Below are 14,468 nucleotides of genomic sequence, written 5' to 3' on the forward strand. Positions count from 1 at the left end.
TATTGTAGAAGTGCTTACAGTTTAGAATTATTTGGCATAAAAAATGATAATAATGGCTTATTTTTATTTTATAAATGTTTAATCTTCATACTTGAATCCGAAAATAACTCAATCAATGATGAATGCTTATTTATTAATAATATTTTTTGCTTATAACATATATCGGTGTCCTAAAATATTCTTCTTCATAATTGATAGATGATAATATTTTTCATAATAATTAGTGCCTTCAAATTAATGTTGATCTTAATAATTGGTGCCTTTAAATATTGTTCACACGCAACTTTCAAAATATATCAACAAAGCATGTGTAATAGAGCCCAACTTCTATACGTATTAAAAGGTTGAAAGTAGTGGCATCAACGTACGAGTCCTAAGAAGGGTAGCAATACAATCACATTTGACATTCATCTCATTTTCAATGATATCTTTAATTGTTAGTTGTTTGCCACTTCTACTTCCTCAACTTCTACGTATATCTCATTCCCTTTTCCTATATAATATATATGTGTATTTCCCAAAAAAAAAAAAAAAAAAACTTCTACATAGACTAAACAGTTTCAATACAAAAATCAATGAATAGGGGAAACAATTATTAGCTGATTATGACTAGCGAAAATGGGCTTTTGCCCATTTCGTGCAAAAAAATTAGCATATTGCCCTCTTTTCCAAACTAATTAAGAAAATGTCCCTTTTTTGAAACTCGATTTTCTCAAAATCGAGTTATGCTCTATAGTGGCGTTTTGGAATTAGAGCTCCGTGAACTCGAGTTATAGGTAAAAAAAAAAAAAAAAACGTGCATGGAACTGGAGTTCATGGAGCTTGAGTTTCAAAACGTCACTATAGGTTCTTAAAATATCACTATAGGCTCCTTAAAACGTCATTATAGAGCTCCAAATTTTTTTTTGAAACTCAATTTTAAGAAAATTAGGTTTCAAAAGAGAGATATTTTCCTAATTAGTTTGGAAAAGGAGGCAACACGCTGATTTTTTTGCACGAAAAGGGCAAAAGACCATTTTCTCCGATTATGACTATTGTCTCATACATGGATCTATCTAATTGTAGTTTTGCCTTATGCATTTATCTAATTGGAATCCTACCTTATGTAGAGTTCTTAGCATATCACAGAAAGTTTGACTTGCCTCCAGTGCTCTTATTCATTAAATAAGATGTGAAAATATTTTATATCATAAAATGAACACGTGTCAATCTTGTATATCATCCAATATAGAAGAGATATTTACTTGTTTAAAAGACTCGGATGAAAGCATTACTCTTACTGAGAGACGTTTCCTTGATTAAACGACTTTCTTGAATTTGGTGCTCCTGCCTTAGTGCTTGGGCTTTGGAAAAACCTCCATTATTCTCTTGTTGATTCAAGCTATGACATACTAATATACATCAATGGAATTCGGTCTTTCTAGATATTGTTGTAACATATTCACTTCTTCCTTGTCACATGGCCATGACAATATCATGATAAGTGAGTATGACCTAACTAATAATAGTCTTTGGATCGAATGGTGCCTTAACGCCAAAATACTTGGTGGTGGCTGAAATGATAAGTTCAACTCTGGTTGAATACGTTTGAAAAATAAAATAAGATAAATCTAATGAAGTACGAAAAAAAATTTGCCCAGAAAAAGAGGGGAAAAAAATACAAAAACAATTAACACACCTTATTCAATGATTTTTTGTTATTGAATAAGGTGTGTTAATGTGTTTACAGTTGGAATTTGTGTTATGTGATTGCGATATTTCAATAATTTTTTTTTTTTTTTTTGTTGAACCTTATGTGGAGTCATAACTTTTATTGTCAATAAAATGTAGTTTTTGTATGCTTTTTTGGTAAAATTTCACTGCTATTCCATCGTTGTTTGGATCAATGGAGAGATAATCTTACAATGTTCAAGGATATCAACAGCCCAAAGCGCGCGCGCACACAGAAAAAGGAAAAAAAAGAAAAAAAGAAAAAAAAAAGAAGCACTGATATACCATAAAGCCTACTGCTGAATAGACAACTACCATCTATATTAATTGCTTTCATTTCAGCTAAAGATCATTGAGTTGCTTTTGAAGGCATGTAATTCTATGGAGAACTATGTGAAAAAGGTGAGAACAATTTTAAGAAATTAACTTCTTTTTTGGGATCAAAGAAATTAATTCAAAAAGATACTTGCCCCATTATGTTGTATTAGAAGTGATTTTTTACCACCGCGCACCTTTAATACGGTGGTCATTTTACAAGTATAAGTACTTGTGGGTGTGGAGGGTAAAAGTTGAAGTTCAAGTTTCTAAGAAGAAGCTTCACACACATGTACACTTAGATTAAATTCCCATTAACATCAGATGCTGTCTATTGATTAATAATTGTCAGATGTGACATTTTATTGTTTTTGGCACCATTCACAATAAAACCTCCAGATGCGCAAAATTTGATGTGATATTTTTTTTTTTTTGAGAAACAAATTTGATGTATTATTATTTTGTTTCTGACGGCCTTTTAATCTCAGTGGAGGGTCTTAATAATGGTTCTCATCTATATATAAAAAGCGTCAATGCGCTAAAGTAACAGTCTTTTTTCAGTAATTTAGTTTATTCCATTCTTAACACTGTTTTCGTTACGTCTTTTTTTTTTTTTTTTTTTCCTTCGGGTAATATCGTCCGGTTCACTTTTATATATATAAAAGTTAACACAATAAATTGTCATAATATTTTTACAATTATTAAAGTGTTAGTTTCTTATAGGTCAAAATAAATATCATGCTAGAATTAAATACAACTAAAAATAAAGATATTGTGAAAAAAAAAAAGTGTTACATTCACAATATTTTTTATAACATTTTCATAATAAAAGTGTGAATGGGCAAAGCTATAGTAGTAGCTACAATTTTTTTTTTTTTTTTGTTCAATTCGCACTATTCAATGGTCTTTTTTTTTTTGGGGGTAATATCACCTAGTCAACTCTTTATATATATATATAGTTGTTAGTTAACACAATAAATTGCCACAATATTTTCACAATTGTTGAGATATTAATTCCTTATAAGTCAAAATAAAATATCATACCGGAACTAACCATAACTAAAAATAAAGATATTGTTATACTGACACGATAAATTTCACAATATTTTCACAATTATTGAAGTGCCAATTTCTTATAAGTCAAAATAAAATATGAGACTGTAACCAACCACAACTGAAAAAAAATATTTTGTGAAAATGTTGTAACACTTGTTGTATGAATATGTAAAAGTTACTGTAGTAGCTATGGTACTTTTTGATTTATTCAATAGGTATTGTTCATCACTTCATTAGCCTTTTTTTTTCTTTTTTTTTTGGGTCATCAGGTTGTGCTTTTTTTTTTTTTTTTGTTGATATTTATATGAACTGATATATATATTGTTATACTGACACAACAAATTTCACAAAACACAATTATTGAGGTGTCAATTTTTTATAGGTTGAAATAAAATAATAAAATATAAGCCTATGATCAACCACAACTGAAAATAAATGTTTTGTGAAGATGTTGTAACACTTATTGTTATCACAATATTTTCACAATTGTTAAGATCTTAGTTTCTTATAGATCAAATAAAAATTTGCTAAGTACACAACACTTTCACATTAATTTCACAACAAATCATAGATGGTAAGCTACTATTGATGGATAAAAAAGTGATATTAGTCATGCGTCCATTTTAAAATCAGTAACAACTTGTCATTTAGAATTTGTTATGGAAATATTATAGAGATGGAATTTCTATAAAATAAATAATAATATATCAAACCGAAACTTTACCACAGCTAGAAATAAAGGTATTGTTAAAATATTATGACATTTTGTTGTGTTCCTAGACTTTTTTTTTTTTTTTTTAGTCCAATTTGGTGAGAAAAAATTCATTGTTTCAGGCACAATTTTTTTTTAATGCATAATTTAAAGTAGTTGTCCCAATTAAAAATTAATAACAATTTACCATTTAGAATTTGTTGTGAAAATGCTGTGGATGTAGCATTACTTTAAAATAAAATTATAAAATATCATACCAGGGCCCACCATAGCTAGAATAAAGGTATTGAGAAAATATCATAACATTTATTGTGTTCCTGACTTTTTTATTTTAGCCATTTTGTTGAGTCAAAATTTATAGTTTTACCGACAGTTTTCGTAGGTTTTTTTAACACATTGTTTAAAGTAAAAAACACATAATTTTACCAACAAAAAAAATTATAGAAAAAAAGTACTTTCCCCCTTTATGTTTGAAATAGTTTCTTCCCCATCTTGAAGTTGAATAATTTCTTCCTTTATATTTTGTACACAAGCATATAGTACTTGCTGTTACTCTCTTACTTAAATCCTAACAAAAGCTTATGATTCCTAGAATATTTCATTGTGCAATATCTATTGAGGTCTAAAAAATCACAACACCAAGGCTCAAAGAAATAGCACAATGGGCCAACCCCATGGAAAATAATGAGAAAAAGGAGAGATGGTAAAACCAAAGAATTGAAGCAGACATTAGGGCCCATAAAACAAAGGAAAGAAAGGAAAGGCCCAGCTTGCCAAGATGAGAAGATCGAAGAGAGTCCAGTGGGAAAAACAGGGCCGTGATCCCTAGAGACTGATAAGAGCTCGGGATTCTCGGGACACGCAACACCACCAGAACAAGATTGGGACAGCTCAAAAAGGGGACCAAGAAACATAAAGAACGAAGGACAGATACGTCCTTCTCAAGCACCTAGTGATGCAGCGAAGAAGCAGAAGGCTTGGATAACAACAACTCTGGAACAAAATGCAGGTACCTCGGGGAACCCAGGAAAAAGAACCATAAGGGGGAAGTAGCCGAAAAAACCTTTGACTTGGCAGGGATAGATTTGACTCACTTAGGAAAAAACAACAAAAAAGGAGGACAGCCAAAAACTGAATCTAAAAGGAGAGAAACCTTGACTTTTAGGGAAGGTCAGCTCTCCAAGGACGCCCCAAAATGGAAATCCAGCAAGTGACTTTTAGGGAAGCAACACTAAAGGAGAAAAACTATGAGAAACAGGGAAAGAACCGGCCATTCTAATGGTTGGCATGGCAAGGGCTCTGGTACCTAGGGGGTCAAAAGGAGGGAAATTAGTGGTATCCCGAACCCTAGAATGACACTATAAAAAGGGGGAAACAGCCAACACTAGGGGGGCATTCAGCAACAGTGAAATCATATAGAATCATTGAGAAAACTCTATCAAAACTCAAAGAAAGTAGGGAAATATCTCCCGGTATCCCAGAAACAGCCACTATAGTACATATTTGGATTCAAAAGGATTCAAATTTTGCAAGTCTTAGAAGCTTAGATAGCTATCTAAGTCTGTAATTTTTTTAGCTTATTTGGACCTTGTATCACATCTTAGTGAGCACATTGTAATCCATAATTATGAAAACTAATGGAGTATTTCTTATTAATTTGAGGATCCCGAACAATTATTTCTGTGTTTCTTTTTTACATTGTCTTCTTTTGCTGTTTTCTTGCTGTTCAATATATATATTCTTGCTTGCTAGTGTATACGTATTGCAGGAGTCTTGCTCTGTGCACCACTTGGTTTGTAAACAACCCATTTAGCTGCGGTGAACCAAGTTCAGTCTCTTTAAACTACAACAAGAGAGCCCGAGGTCCTTGCTTAAGCTTGGGCCTGGATATCGTCCAAAAAGAGACCCTCACAATATCTAAAATGCTTCACTAAGTTTTAATGTCCCAAAAATTTTCTTTATGTATTTGAGTTCATGTGTTAGTCATTCTTAAAAAGTAAAAATGGCGATATCTATGATATTCTACTTGTTATCTAGAGAACACTAATTTATTAGAGGTTTAAATCTTCTAAATTTATAATTTTATCTAATAGAAACTTTAATGACATATGTCTTTTACTATTTTTTTTCTTTCTTAAAAAGGTGCTCATTAAAAATTAAGTAAGCTAACCATTGTAGTTAGGTTCATAAAATAAAATGATAAAGAAGAAAGTATGAATAACAAAATATTCATTGCAAATGGTTGTAGGTATTTAATTTTGGTTGTAGGTATTTAATTTGATGAAGAGTTTCAATTGTAGCATATGTCATCATTTATTGCGAAAATTTAAATATCGTGACAATGGTTTATCAAAACTTAGTTGTTTATTATTGGAAGATGACAACATTTGTTATCATTCTTAGTAGATTTTTTTTGTGAATAGATACTATCTTTAGTAAATAGGTTCTAAGAAGCCAGTGGCCTTGTAGCCGAATTGACACCTCCCCATGTACAAAGTGCTTGGGGGTCTAGGGGGGAAAGGGTTCCAGCTGCGGAGTTAGCAGCATGTTGTAATTATTTCTATAAAAAAAAGGTTCTAAGAAATTATTATACTAAATAGATAATCATATGTTAAATAATTATTATAAATTTAAATACATAATTTGATACTACTTTAAAAAAAAATTATCTAAAATTTTTCACTCAAGGGGCAGCACGTGCCTTGCACCTGCAACCCTTACTAGTTTTTTAAAATACATGAGAACCGAATAGGCAACCTGATGATGAATTTTCCACAAGGATGCTATCTGTTGGCCTTTTAAAGGTCATTAAGTGGAAAAAGAAAAAAATGCTACCAAGAGTAAGAGCATTAGCATCCAGAGATGTAAAAAAAAAAAAAAAAAAAAAAAAAAAAAAAAAATCTATTTTACATTCTCAAACATTATTTTATTTATTTTACTAACTCATTGTATAACTTACCCTACATCCAGTTTTTATTTTTACATATAATCCAATAAAATAATATAAACTATTTAATAAAATAATAAAAAGTATTATTCTCTCTCTTTTTCCCCACTCACTTTTTCTCTTCACACACACCTACATATTAAAATAATTTTTTTATGACCTATGAATAGTAAGGTTGCATATATGCAACCTTACTATTTATAGGTTGCAAATTTTTTAAGTTTACAAACTTGGAAGGAGTAGGTTTTGGGTGGCTTAAGTTGACACCTCCCCATGTACAAAGTGCTTGGAGGTCTAGCGGGGAAAAGGTTCGAGCTGCGGAATTAGCAGCATGTTGTAATCATTTCTCAAAAAAAAAAAAGGTTCTAAGAAATTATTATACTAAATAGATAATCATATGTTAAATAATTATTATAAATTTAAATACATAATTTGATACTACTTAAAAAAATTATCTAAAATTTTTCACTCAAGGGGCAGCACGTGCCTTGCACATGCAACCCTTAATAGTTTTTTTAAAAACATGAGAACCGAATAGGCAACCTTATGATGAATTTTCCCAAGGATGCTATCTGTTGGCCTTTTAAAGGTCATTAAGGGGAAAAAGAAAAATGCTACCAAGAGTAAGAGCATTAGCATTCAGAGATGTAAAAAATATATATATATATATATATTTTACATTTTCAAACATTATTTTATTTATTTTACTAACTCATTTTATAACTCACCTTACATCCCAGTTTTTATTTTTACTTATTATCCAATAAAATAATAAAAAGTATTATTCTTTCTCTTTTTCTCCACTCACTTTTTCTCTTCACACACACCTACATATTAAATTTTTTTTAATGACCTATGAATAGTAAGGTTGCATATATGCAACCTTACTATTCATAGGTTGCAAATTTTTTTAAGTTTACAAACCCGGAAGGAGTAGGTTTTGGGTGGCTTAAGTTGTAAAATAGCAACTGGGGGGTATTTACACCCCCAATGTTAGTGCTCTAAGCAGGCTTAATTTCTGCTTAGTTTTAGTATTTAATTGTAACATGTTTTGAAAGTTGATATATATGATCAGAGAGGAAAGTTTAACTTATTATGCCATTAAATCATATTTTGTTTTCTAATTCCTTTATTCTTTAGCAGTTCAAGAAGATGGTTTTTGAATATGAACCTTTGATCCTAGCCAATGCTGAGAAATTTCTGGAATCAACAAACATATGTGTCACACTTCATGCCTGCAAATCGTCTATAGAAACAAGCAAGGAACTGGAAGCAGCCACGGTGTCTGATTCCTTAAAAAAGAGAATGCAAAATTGCACAAGTTCACATCAATTTTTTTTCTCATTCATTAAAATTATTAATCTAATCTTATCCTAGGTTAAACTCTATTATCAAATATCTAAGAAGTTCAAATTACTATTTCAATAAAATTTCTATTAGTAAAACTTAAAATAATTCATAACAAATCACAATTTATTTGAAATTATTTTAACAATCTATCATGATTTTAAGAATTGATCTTTACGTTTCGTCATATAACTAAAAAGTAATTTGTGCTTTTATGTTTATCATTTATTATTCAATTTTGATGATATTTGTGAATTCTTTTAATCTTTTCTTTGCTAATATATGAATTCAATCAGCCCATACATTGCACAATATTCCTTGAGTACAATATATTCACTACAAAAAATTGGACCTATAGTGACGTTTGTGAAATGCCACTATAGGTACTAAAAACGCCTTTATAAGCCCATTTGGGCTATAGTAGTGTTTGCTATAGTGGCCTTTACAAACGCCATTATAAACCAATTTTTAAAAAAAAGGCTATAGTAGCATTTTAAAACTATAGGACAGACTTATAGTCGTGTTCTTTAAACGCCACTATAGCCATAAACCACCAAGGAAAAAAAATTGATTACCAAAAATTAATTTTTGGTAATCAAAAGTTTTTTTTTAATTGAATTAAATTGTAATTAAATTAAAATTTTAATTTAATTAAAGTAAAAGATACAAAACAAAACAAAATACATAAATAAAACAAAATACAAACACTATACACCAGACATTCAGCCACCATAGACCAACTTGCAAAAAGAAATCATCAAATAGATTTTGAATTTTTCACTACTTTCTTGGTTCTATTAACAAAGATATTATCAAACTTGAGATCTCTATACCTATCAATAATAAAAAGCCAAAGAATTCACAAAAATTAATCAAAAATCTCAAAAACCCACAAAGCAAAGTTGATAGCAAACAAGGAAGAGACCAAAACTATTATAAAAAAGGAATAGACCAAAACAGTCATTAAATTTTTTATTTTTTTTTAAATACTTACTTGCAACTATACAACCAATGGCATCAAACACAATAGCACTCTTTCTTCATTCACAAATCTCACAACAGTAACACCATTTACAAATTTGAACAAAATAAACTAGTTACAACACCATCTTCAAATCCAAAACCCACTAACATTAACACCACCACAAATAAAATAGGGGAAATAAAATCAAAATGGAGATGAAGAGAAAAGAACAAATCCATTGTAATTGTGGTCATCTTTTGTGCGTTTCCATTGTAGTTGTGGTCACCATGTTGCTGTTGCTATTCTCCTCCACGGCTCCACCTTCTTCTCTTCTTCTTTGGCTTGCCCAACCCAGACTAGTCTTTCTTTTTTTAACTTCTTCAAATGTCTTTTTGGCTTCTTTTCATTCTTGGGTCCGTTTGGATACGGCTTATTTCGGCTTATTTTGCTGAAAACTGAAAACGGAAAATAATAAAAAAAATAATTAAAAAGTTATTGTTCACGCGCTTGGCACTGTTCATAGACAATGAACAGTGCAAGAGGCGCTGTCCAGCAAAAAAAAAAAAAAAAAAAAAAAAGGCAGACACTGGATGCTGAAACGCAGTATCCAAACGCTGCTTTTGTATTTTAGTTTTGTGTGTTTTTACTTTTATGTGTTAATGTGTCTGACAACCCATGTGAGTGTCATTTCAAGATTCAAACTTTAGCTTCTTTTTTTTTTTTTGGTTTTTGTGGCTCTGATGAAGGGTTATACATACAACCTTTTCAAAATAGGGTGTGGCTTGTGTCCAGTGAAAGTTATCACTGAATACGTTGAATTGCGGACATATGCCCACTCTTAGACACGTGTTCAAATCTTAACGTGTCCGATTTACACAAGCCCTTCCCTTCAAAATGATTCAAAAGTGGCATATTCCTTTCATGCCACTATTTGAATTATTTTACTTTTCTTTATAATAGAATATGCCATTTTGTAAAAGAGTATGCCACTTTATAAAGGAATATTGTTAATGAATGGTTATACGTGCACCACTAATTTTTGTGCTGATATATATTTTTTATTTTGTGTTGGACCTATAGCAGCGTTTAAATGGGTCCCTCAGTTTTTTTTTTTTTTTTTTTTTATAATTGGGCTATAGTAGCGTTTCACATACGCCATTGTAAGTGTGTGTAAGACAAAGGGTCTATAGTGGCGTTTGTGTGAAACGCCACTATAGATCATTTAAAAAAGTTAAAAAATGACCTATAGTGGCATTCAACAAAGTTAAAACGCCACTAATATTAGGTTTTTTATTAAATTCAAATATATAATTGTATTGACAAATTAAATGCAAACAATGTCATCTACACGACAATCAATCTAATGCAATTACATATTTGAATTTAATTAAGGAACCTAATGTGTTACACTTGTAATACCTTAACTAAGTTTTGCTCCATTACTATTAGCAGGGACGGAGCTATTTGATGACCTTGGGGGGCAATGGCCCCCCCTGGAATTTATAAAACAAAAAAGAAGTATATAATATTTTATGAGTTTTTTGAATTTGGGCTTAAGTAAATTGTTCTTGCCCCCCCCCCCCCTTCTACCCACTGAAAATATAACCTTGACCTCTTTAACCAAAAAAAATTAACCCAAACAACATTCAAGAAAAAGTAGCCCAAACAACATAAAAAGTAAAGCCCAAATAAACAAGAAAAAAGCCCTTAATAATTTTATTAGATCTAAATTAATCAGATCTTCAAATCAACAGTTCAATTTCAGCTCTATTAATTTTAAAGAAAAAATTTCCTAAAAAAGATAATACAAATACCAGTCGAACAAAGAGAGAGTGTGTGTGATTTTGCCCTCTTTGATCCACTCATGACACTGCCGCCGTTTCTACTTCATTAGTGAGACTGTGTGTCCAATCTCCTATCTGCTAAGTTGCTCTGACTCTAGTTTTTACCCTTTTTTTGGTTGTGTTACTCTCTACTTCTTTTTGTGTCGTTTAATTTCTTATTGTCTAATATCTTTCTCTGAACGGCATTATTACTACTTCACTTTATTTGACTTTGAAATGAATTTTTTTTTTAATAGTTATAAAGTGGTGTATAATGCGTTTTGGGAGTTGCTCTGTTGCAATTGAACAATTAATTCAGTTAAGATGTTTTGTCTTTTTGTTTAGTGGAATGGTTACTGTTATGTCTAGCAATTAGTAGATAGTAAGATTAAAAATGCCACACCCAAGCGAGTCATGAGTCATGACACACTACACATTGTTCAATGGTTGATGCACACAGACACAATTACTAAAGTTCCTAATGAGATTTTTTATGTACAAGGAAGTGGTGTTTGATGCTTTGCTCAAGCTATTCCAAATTATAAATTTATGGTTGAAAATTGTCATTCTTGGTTTGAAATAATTATTTTAGTTATGATGATTTTTTAGATTTAAAATAATGCTATATTCCTTTTTGATATATAATTGTTTCGTAATTTATTAAAAAAAATAATTATTCACATCTTCCATTTGTTATACTAAATGGATGCTAGTTTGAATTTTCAAGAAAAAAAAATGTTTTTATACTTCGCCCCCCTCAATAAAATTCCTAGCTCCGTCCTTGACTATTAGTATATTAATTGTTTTACCTTAAACATGAGTCAATGGGTTAGCTAAGTGCAGACATTATTTATTCCCAGAATCTTGATCAATATTTGAAATCTATATCTTAATTCTTGACGTGTTCAATACTTCAATGATTCAATTACGCGTAATTGAACACACATGTACAGTAAACTAATATCTCGCAGCACAATCTTCACGTTCATAATATACTGTGGCAATTGTGCACTCGTTACTATAGCTTCTTGACGTATTTAATTACGAGTGATGAGTGGATCCGCATGCAAATTATGAAGAAGATTCCAGAAGCATGAGAACAAAGTCAAAATCACAAAGAAGCTTCTACTTGAAATTTCTCTTACAGATTGTATTACCTTTATGTTAACGTTAGTTCTTTTCAAAAAGAACAATACATGTCACAAATTTCACGTGGTTAAAATTTTTGGTGGAGCTGGTAAAAATATTTTATGCTTTTTCACACCGATTTAGCTTGTTGCAATTAGTTCACGAGACACGGCACAGACGCAACACGTTAACAAATGGCCATGCGTTGCTTTACACTTTTCATCAAACAGTTGTGGGAAAACCTTGATCAACCATTTGTTTAAACCTGGTCCACGATTAAATTGATTTTTGTAGTGTTGCAGCTGGATAAGAAATTCCTCTACTTTGCACTATTTGCTTGTTGAAAAAGTATGAGTAAAAAAATGGGAATACAGAAACTTATACATGTAAAAAATTATTATCCATTCATTCCTCCTCGATTATATATATATATATATATATATATAAAAGATAGGCTTAAAGTTACATATTTTTTATACTATAGATTTTTAAAAGATCTAATAGTTAAAAAAAAATCATTAAATGTTATTATTTTCCTTTTTTTTTTTTTTCTCTCCTTATTTAACTGGTTTCTACGCCTAAAGCTCACACCACCATTTTCAAAACCCATCATTTCAGCAAAGTACACCAAAATTTTTTATTGAGTTTTATTTTATTTTATGCAGAGACCTACACCTTTTAAAAATCTCAACTGGAAATCTGGAACTAAGCTTCACATTCCAAAATTATATCTCATCCTATTTTACCATCCCAAAAATATGTTTTATCAATTATACATACCATTTTACAATACTCTCAATATTCCAACTTTTATTTTACAATACAATACATCAAAATAATATTTCTACACAATAAAATAATATATCCCAAAACCCAAATAAAAACAAAAACCCAAAACCAAAAAACCTGGTGAGAGAGAGAGGAATTGATAAAGTAATTGAATAAAATATTAGTTTTTTTTTTCAATTTAAGAATTGAACTACAATGCAATTCTACCTTTAGAATTGCACTGTAGCACAATTATTGCAATTTTTTTTTTTTTGCAATAGTTGGTTTTTACAAATTTGAATGTGTGAGGAGCTTTGGGCTCTTATTCTAAATTTTCCTTACATATGACATATGTCATTCCCAATATAAATGCTCTAAACAATAGGTTCCATTTCGTCACTAAGTTTTATTACCTATCTGGTACTACTATTGTAAAAGTAAGAAGTAAGAAGTAATAGGTTTAACATAAAGAAACAAACAATATTTGTTTTGGCACAATGTTGAGAATTATTAAATTAAAATTTAATATTTAATTGCTATATGACTATGTGGATTAAAATTCTGGTGCACAGTGTACCATTCAGTTGCTTCTTTGTCAAAACGGAGGCACGTTATTTTATTTTATTTTTTTTTTATAGAAAATATGGCGTGCCCTTTAATCAAGGGTTTGTAAAAAGCACGAATGTTTGAGTTCAATTTTTACAATTAATCATTCTAGCACATGGGCGGCGCTAGCCATTGCCAAGGGGGTTCAAATGAACCCCCGACTTGGCCATATATATATATATATATATATATATATATATAAATTTTTATTTGTTTTGACCCTTTCAATTAAAATTTTGATTACTCTAACCCTAAATTAAGCACAACTAAAATAACCTTAAATATAATCCTCTTACCAATATCTTGTCATTTTTAAACAAAAAAAAAAGCCCAACAACAAGCCAATCTAATCTAAAACCTTGAAAATAAAAATTAGTTGTGTTGAATCTAATTAAATTGCTTATAATTTGTTATTTGTTAAGTGAGGACCAAACACATGGGACAAGCCAATAGTGATTGAGTAAAGAAAAAAGCAAATGTTAACACAACAAAATTTTCTTAGTATTTATTTGGGAACGGTTTATCTTGATTTTTTACTGAAAGTATAAATTAAGTAGGAACTCACATGAGATTCGCAAATAGTAGAAAAAAAAAAAAGAAGATGAAGTAATAAGTTGGCTTATAATCAAGACCCAAACACACTTAATACAATTACAAAGAATAATAGTTGTCAAAATTGAGTTGAATTGTTAAATACAAGAATTGTAAAGAGTTAAAACAAACTAATAGATAAAAGAATTCTGAACAATAATAATTAAAGTTCACTTAGTGATAATAATTAATATGTTTATTGTATTTGAAAATAATGGATGATTTCCAAGATTTCATCTTAGCAATAATAATTAATATATTCATTGTATTATGAAACTATATGTCAAATGAACTAATAGTTTATATTTTATTTTCTTACTAATACTATGGACAAATTTGTAATAAAGAAACATGATAGACCACAAGATTCATTTTTTATCTAAGATTTATCTTTTTATTGACCCTCCTAAAAAAATCCGCCACTGAAATCTAGCATGCTTGTCATCTGAGTACATAGATATATTTGTAATATGTTCACTAGAAAACTTGGGGAGCTATGAG

This window comes from Castanea sativa, chromosome 9 (genome assembly GCF_040712315.1).
Source record: "Castanea sativa cultivar Marrone di Chiusa Pesio chromosome 9, ASM4071231v1".
In the NCBI taxonomy this organism is placed as follows: Eukaryota; Viridiplantae; Streptophyta; class Magnoliopsida; order Fagales; family Fagaceae; genus Castanea; species Castanea sativa.